This window comes from Peromyscus leucopus, chromosome 23 (assembly GCF_004664715.2).
Source record: "Peromyscus leucopus breed LL Stock chromosome 23, UCI_PerLeu_2.1, whole genome shotgun sequence".
NCBI classification, from domain to species: domain Eukaryota; kingdom Metazoa; phylum Chordata; class Mammalia; order Rodentia; family Cricetidae; genus Peromyscus; species Peromyscus leucopus.
The window spans coordinates 42,224,529-42,232,679 of NC_051082.1; the positions used below are offsets into that span (position 1 = coordinate 42,224,529).

Below are 8,151 nucleotides of genomic sequence, written 5' to 3' on the forward strand. Positions count from 1 at the left end.
TGCAAAAAATTTCAAAAAATACTAGCCAACTGAATCCAAGAACATATCAAAAAAATCATCCACCATGATCAGGTCGGCTTAATCCCAGGGATGCAAGGATGGTTCAACATATGGAAATCTGTCAAATATAATCCTCCATATAAACAAACTGGAAGAAAATAAACACATGATTATCTCATTAGATGCTGAAAAAGTCTTTGACAAAATCCAACACCCCTTCATGATAAAAGTCTTGGAGAGGTCAGGAATACAAGGAACATACCTAAACATAATAAAGGCAATTTACAGCAAGCCAACAGCCAACATCAAACTCAATGGTGAGAAACTGAAGTTGATTCCAGTAAAATCAGGAATAAGACAAGGCTGTCCACTCTCTTCATATATATTCAATAAAGTGCTCAAAGTTCTAGCTAGAGCAATAAGACAACCAAATGAGGTCAAGTGGATACAAATTGGAAAGGAAGAAGTCAAACTTTCACTATTTGCAGGCAATATGATAATCTACATAAGTGACCCTGAAAATTCTACCAAGGAACTCCTACAGCTGGTAAACTCCTTCAGTAATGTGGCAGGATACAAGATTAACTCAAAAAAAACTCAGTAGCCCTCCTACATAAAAATGATAAATGGGCTGAGAAAGAAATTAGAGAAACATCACTTTTTACAAAATAACATAAAATATCTGGGGTAATTCTAACCAAACAAGTGAAAGGCCTGAATGACAAAAACTTTAAATATTTGAAGAAAGAAAATGAAGAACACATCAGAAGATTGAAAGATCTCCCATGTTCATGGACAGGCAGGATCATCACAGTGAAAATGGCAGTCTTACCAAAAGCAACCTACAGATTCAATGCAATCCCCATCAAAATCCCAAAGCAGTTGCTGAAAGAGCAATACTCAACTTCATATGGGAAAAAAAAAACCAAGGATAGCCAAAACAATCTTATACAATAGAGGAAGTTCTACTATAGAGCTATAAAATAAAAAGAGCTTGGTATTGGCATAAAAACAGACACATTGATCAATGGAATCGAACTGAAGACATTGACATTAATTCACACACCTAGGAACACCTGATTTTTGACAAAGAAGCCAAAACTGTACAATGGAAAAAAGAAAGCATATTCAACAAATGGTGCTGGCATAACTGGATATTTATATGTAGAAGAATACAAATATATCCATATCTACCTCCATGCACAAAACTCAAGTCCAAATGGATCAAAGACCTCAACGTAAATCCAGTTATACTGAATCTCATAGAAGAGAAAATGGGAAATAACCTTGAATGCATTGGCACAGTCTCTTCCTAAATATAATACCAGTAGCAATAGACACTGAGAGCAACAATTAATAAATGGGACCTCTTGAAACTGAGAAGCTTCTGCAATGCAAAGGACACTGTCAATAAGACAAAAATGCAGCACACAGAATGGGAAAAGATCTTAATCAACCCCACATCTGATAGAGGGCTGATCTCTAAAAATATATAAAGAACCTATATATATATATATATATATATATATATATATATATATATATATATATATATATATAGTGGTATTTTATTTGTACTGAAATGTGATTTTAATTGTATGTTAATAAATAAAGTTTCTTGGAGGTCAGAGCTAATAGCAAGCCATAGCAGAGCTGGGCATTCATGGTGCACGCCTTTAATCCCAGCACTTGGTAGAAGAGCTAGGTAGATCTCTGTGTGGTCAAGGATACAGCCAGCATTGGAGACACACGCCTTTAATCTCAATACCATAGAAGACCTGGAGGGCTGTACACACAGGCAGTGACGAGGCAGTCATGTGTTTGGGTTTACAACCAATGAGAAGGCAGAACAGAAAGACTATATAAAGATAAACACACAGGAAGTAGGTCTCTTTTGGAGAGGTAGGACCACCGCAGGAGGAAGGGTAAGGTTTTAGCTCTGAGCTCTGACCTCTTGGCTTTCTTTTTTACGTTGGTTCTGTGTTTCTTATTTAATAAGACGGTTGGTTACATCTACATTTGGCGCCCAATGTGACAAGAATCCATTAAAAACCGCTTGGCTTGGCGGCAGGTCTGGTTTCCTGCAAGGGCAGCCAGCTCCCTAGGCCGGTCCCAGGTCTGCTTGGACTCAGGCCAGAGTAACCGTGAGCTACTTGCTTAAAGCTGGTGCTATAAACAACTCAGGCCTGCCCTGCTGAACAGAGCCCCTGCCTGTAAAGCCAACGCACATGGTCAGAGCTAAAGGAAGCCAGAGCCAAGGCTTGACTCGGATCAAGAGGGAACACGTGGCTGGATTTAAGCTTTAGTCGGCTACGCTTTCTTGCGTGTTTCTCTCTCTCTCTCTCTCTCTCTCTCTCTCTCTCTCTCTCTCAACTCACACCTCCGACACTAGGTGGCTGTTTTGAAATTCCCTCAGATTTCTACTGTTCTACGCAGACTTGGTAAGTCACAACATATCAGATATTTTAAAAGAAACTATTTAAAAGAGAATTTTTTCCACATTTAAAAACAAATGGGTTTTATGTATTCATTAGAAGAAAATTGGGCTTTGTTTGAAATTTTAGGCAGTCTGACAATGGAACAACTATATGAGAAGATTAATATTGATCAAATTATGCAGTTTATTACTATGCTTATCCTCATTTTACTATTTAAAAAGATAGTCAATTTAAGTGCCAGGATGACAGCTTTAGAAAAACTTGTTAAACCTGTAAAAATTCAGACAGAAGAAATTAACAGTGAAGTTGTTTCAAGATGGGATCATAAGGTTACAGAAAGAAAGCCTGTTTTCATAAGTCACCCTTAATTTATCCTGTAACCGTACAAGAGTTGCCTAATCAAATGACTACACAAAATATTTGGGCTCCAATTGAAATGTTGAATTTACGAAGGTTTAAGGAGGCAATAGTATCTTATGGCATGCATTCCCCATATGTAAAGCAAATGTTAAACTCTTGGTCAACATATAATAGGATTGTACCACAGGACTGGTGGGAGCTGGCACAAGCTGTTCTGGAACCCAGCCAAAGGCTTCAGTGGTTAACTTGGTTCAAGGATGAGGCTAAAAACATAGAAAAACAATGGAGAGTTAAAGGAATACAAGTTTGCCAGGATCAGCTTATTGGAGAAGGCCAATATGCTTCAGTACAAACACAATGTTTATATGATGTCCAAGCCCTAATTCTATGTTGAATGGCAGCCTTGAATGCATGGGACAGAGTTGAGGAACCAGGAAAAAAAAACTGAGTCATTTACAAAGGTTATACAAGGCCCAAAAGAATCTTTCACAGATTTTTTTTTTTTTTTTTTTTTTTTTTTTACAAAGACTGGCTTCAGCAGTAAAGCGAATGGTCCCAGATTCAGAAGCTAGTAAGATAATAATTGAATCTTTGACCTTTGAGAATGCAAATACAGCATGCAAAAGAATAATCAGGCCGTTAAAGCAAGATCTGCACCTTTGGAAGATTGGATTAGAGACACAGTTAATGTTGAGGCTGATGAGAATGAGGATATGTGGTTAGGAGAAGCAATTTCAAAGGGTTTGAGGAATGTTAGATGTTTTGGATGTGGAAAGCAAGGACATTTGAAAAGGGACTGTAAACAGGTCATTCCTAGAAACAATGTTTCTTCAAGGAACAATGGCAACAGAATGCCCCTTCCTTCTGGAGTATGCAGAAGGTGTGGTAAGGGAAAACACTGGACCAACAAATGTAGATCAACAAGGGACAGGCAAGGTAATCCTTTACCTTGGTTTTCAGGAAACTGCCAGAGGGGCCTCAGGCAGGCCCCCACAGCAAATCCAGTTCAGACCTTTCCTTCAGTCATAGAGGAAACCCCTACTCAGAGCAATTAAATAACCAAATGCCTATTGGAATAAATCATGCTGGTCAGGATGATGAAACAGAGAGAATAGAAAATTCAGAAGAAAACATAGAGAAAATTTTTTAGCAAACTTCTATTAATGAACAAAGACCAAAATTAACAATAAAAATAAATGGTGTTTTGTTGTCTTGTCTGGTAGACACAGGTGTGGATGTTGCCATAATTGCACCAGAATTTTGGCATCCAACTTGGCCTCTTCAGGAGGTAAACATTTAAATGTTAGGAATTGGGACATTATCTCAGGTGAAACAGAGTGCAAGATGGCTCTAATGTATAGGTCCAAAAGGACAGAGAGGAAAATTAAAACCATTTGTGGCTAACACAGCTATGAACCTATGGGGTCGAGACTTGTTGCAACAATGGAATACTCAGATTAACATCCCTCCAATCTCAGAAACTAATCATAAACTAGCACATGTTTATGAGAGAAATATTAGAAGATATTATTATAATGAGTGGTCACCAGCCATCCATATTATACAAGAACAGGGCACAACAACTGATGATCTTCCAAAGACACCAATAGCTCTACTTTTAAAATGGTTAACAGACAAGCCTGTATGGGTTCAGCAACAACAACAGAGAAACTCCAGGCTTTAGAAGAGCTGGTAGAAGAACAGTTAAATGCTCAGCATATTGAAGAATCAACCAGCCCTTGGAATTCTCCTGTATTTGTTATTAAAAAGAAATATGGTAAATGTGGAATGGTAACAGACCTTAGAGCAATTAACAAAGTAATTCAGCCAATAGGCTCTCCACAATCTGGGATGCCTTTGCCTACTCTGTTACCAAAAAGGTGGCCTCTCATAGTTATTGATTTAAAAGACTGTTTCTTTTCAATACCCTTACAAGAAAAAGACAGAGAAAGATTTGCTTTCACAGCACCTACTTATAATAATTCTCAACCAGTTAAAAGATTTCAATGGAGGATCCTTCCACAGGGAATGTTGAATAGCCCAACTCTGTGCCAATTTTTGTACAACAGCAATTGGAAGTGATACGTAAAAAATTTCCTAAATCTATAATTTATCATTATATGGATGATATTTTACTAGCTGACTCAAATGCAGATACTTTAGAAAGAATGTTTGCAGAAGTAAAGAAAATTTTGCCTTGTTGGGGAATACAAATTGCTCCTGAAAGGATACAAATAGGAGATTCTATTAATTATTTAGGATATAAAATAGAGCTACAAAAATTAGACCCCAAAAGGTTCAAATTAGGAGAGATTGACTACAGACTCTTAATGACTTTCAAAGATTATTTGGAGACATTTCTCATTTAAGAACTATTGTTGGGGTAAAAAATGAACTGAATAATTTGTTCAAAACCTTAGAAGGTGACAAGGACTTAAATAGTCCAAGAGAATATCACCTGAAGGTGAGAAAGAATTGGCCTTGGTAGAAAAGAAAGTACATGAAGGGCACATGGATCATATTGATTCAAAGCTGGAATGCATTTTGTTTATTTTACCTTCTAGGCATTCTCCTACAGGAATATTAATGCAGAGGGAAGATATTATATTGGAATGGATATTTTTACCAAATAAACCAAATAAAAAATTAAAAACTTATGTGGAAAAAAATCTGACTTGATTTGGAAAGGAAAACTGAGACTTCTTCAATTAGCAGGAATGGACCCAGCAGAAATTGTCATACCTTTAACTAAGGAGGACATTGAAAAATTATGTACAGAAAGTGAACCTTGGCAAAAGGCTTGCAGTAATTTTTTTGGGAGAAATTAACAGCAAATATCCCAAAAGCAATAGAATTGATCTTATAAAGAGAGCTGATTGGATCTTGCCTCGAATTGTATGGGAAAAACCCATATCTGGAGTTCATACATTTTATACAGATGCCAACAAACAAGGAAAGGCAGGTTACAAATCAGAACATTTAAGTAAAGTGGTTCAAAGTCCATATAATTCAGTTCAAAAATCAGAATTGTATGATATTCTGTTGGTATTAATGGATTTTCAGAACCTCTAAACATAGTAACTGACTCTCAGTATGTTGAAAGAGTAGTAATACATATTGAGACTGCAGAATTTATCCCTGATGCTTCAGAATTAACTTCACTATTTATGCAATTACAAGATACAATCAGGAAAAGGAATCATCTTTTATATATAACTCACATCCAATCCCATACTGTTCTGCCAGGCCCTCTAGCACAAGGCAACGATGACATAAATTATTGATAGGAAATGTGCTGGAGGCCTCAGAATTTCATAAGAAACCTCATGTCAATAGTAAACATTTATAAAAGGATATTTCCATAACCTGGCAACAAGCCAAAGAAATAGTAAAGAAATGTCCTACTTGTTCCTTCTACAATCAAACGCCATTACCAGCAGGATGTAACCCAAAGGGTACTCAGAGGAATGAAATCTGGCAGATGGATGTGTTTCACTTTGCAGAATTTGGAAAATTGAAATATGTACACTATACCATCGATACTTATTCAGGATTTCAATGGGAAATGCTTTGAGTTCTGAAAAAGCTGATTCTATAATCACTCATTTGCTAGAAGTTATGGCCATCATGGGTATACCTGGACAAATTAAAACTGACAATGCTCCAGCATATGTCTCTGTTAAAATGAAACAGTTTTTTGCTTATTAAAATATAAAGCATATTACAGGCATACCACATAATCCTACAGGTCAAGCAGTTATAGAAAGATTAAACAGAACTCTAAAGGATATGCTAAATAAACAGAAAGGGGTAACAAAATCCCCAGAAATAGACTGCATAATGCTCTATTAACTCTGAATTTTCTCAATGCCAATGAGAAAGGAACAACAGCTGCAGAGAGACACTGGATAATAGAAAAAACTACAGAATTAAATCAGCCTATATACTTTAAGGATGTGCTGACCTCAGAATGGAAACCGGGATATATGTTACGTTGGGGACGAGGTTTTGCTTTTGTTTCTACAGGAGAAGATAAGCCGTGGGTACCATCAAAATTGATAAAGGTTCGATTTGAACAAGAGAGACCTCTTAATTAGAGGAGGTGATAGTTCATCAACCAGCATGAACATCCAATTTAAACTAACTTATACCCTAACACATGCCTTTTCATTTAATCAGATAATAACTTGCCAAAAAGAAACATCCCCAAAATTAGTCTTGGGGAAAGGTTTTTGTTTTTGTCTTTTAGGAGAATGAAGGCTAAGGAATCTGAAGAACACAGGACAAAAGAGACAACTGAAGAAAAGGGATAAATCATCTATCCCAGGAAACAGAGTAAAATGGTGTATGGGTATATATTATGTAAAAAATTTTATGTCTTCCTAAATGTTTGTTTCTGCTTTTCTCTAAAGATTTAACACTATTGGTCTTCTAATAGTCCCAGTTCAATTAAAATTTAAAGCTGACTTTGGAGTTGGAGAATGGCTCTCTCCTTCTTTAAACTCAAGCATGTTGTGAAAAGGAAAATGTAAACCCCCTGTGTCATGCCAGAAGAAAAGAGCCATCTTCTGCTATTGGACAGGACAAAAGCCAAATTGATTAAGGGACAATTCTATTACTAATCTCAACTTTTTGATTCTATTCTGATTCTTTAAATTTTTCTTAAAGTATGAATTTTATATCAAAATTTACAAGATTTATATATATATATATATATATATATATATATATATATATATATACATTTTAAACTTTGTTAAGATATGAATGGTCATATAGAGTACTAACTAATTCTAGAAAAAAGGCTTCAATTAGCTGCATATATATGTCTTTGTCTTCGAGTCTCTTATCAGTTTTCTGCAGGAAATCATGGCCAGGCCTAACATCAACTGAAGTCTCCAGGAAGAAGATGGCGCCCCACAACAACAACAATTCCACGTGGACAATAATAATATAACTAAGCTGACAAACATCATCTACAGATCAGCTTTGAACTACAAAGTGCTCAGAGCAATTTTGAGATGACTAGGTGAGATGATCCAGTCTCAAAGACTACTTGAATAAGGATTTGAGATAAACCCTGAACTTTGGCATTATACACAGACTGGATAATGAAGGATATAGTTACCTTTCCTAGAATTTGACAATTCATCTAAAATTTTTCTTTCAGGATTAAGATAACTTCACCCATACCCCGCAGGAAGCAATTTTAAGAATACTATGCCCACATTCCCAAAGAGGTGATGTGGGGCGGGTGGTTTTTTGGTCTTTTTAATGGGTTTTGGGTCTGGGATAATTTTCATTGTTTGGGGGGGTTGGTTACAAGTTGTTGTCAAGGGTTAGCAAAAAGGCT

The 8,151-nt window shown here is 36.3% G+C and overlaps 1 protein-coding gene across 1 annotated transcript in view; it reads right to left on the reverse strand.

Annotated features, from left to right (window-relative positions):
* The window catches only part of LOC114687328 (cytochrome P450 3A13-like), a 190,302-nt gene that overhangs the window by 6,121 nt on the left and 176,030 nt on the right, over positions 1-8,151 (reverse strand). The window lies entirely within an intron of this gene.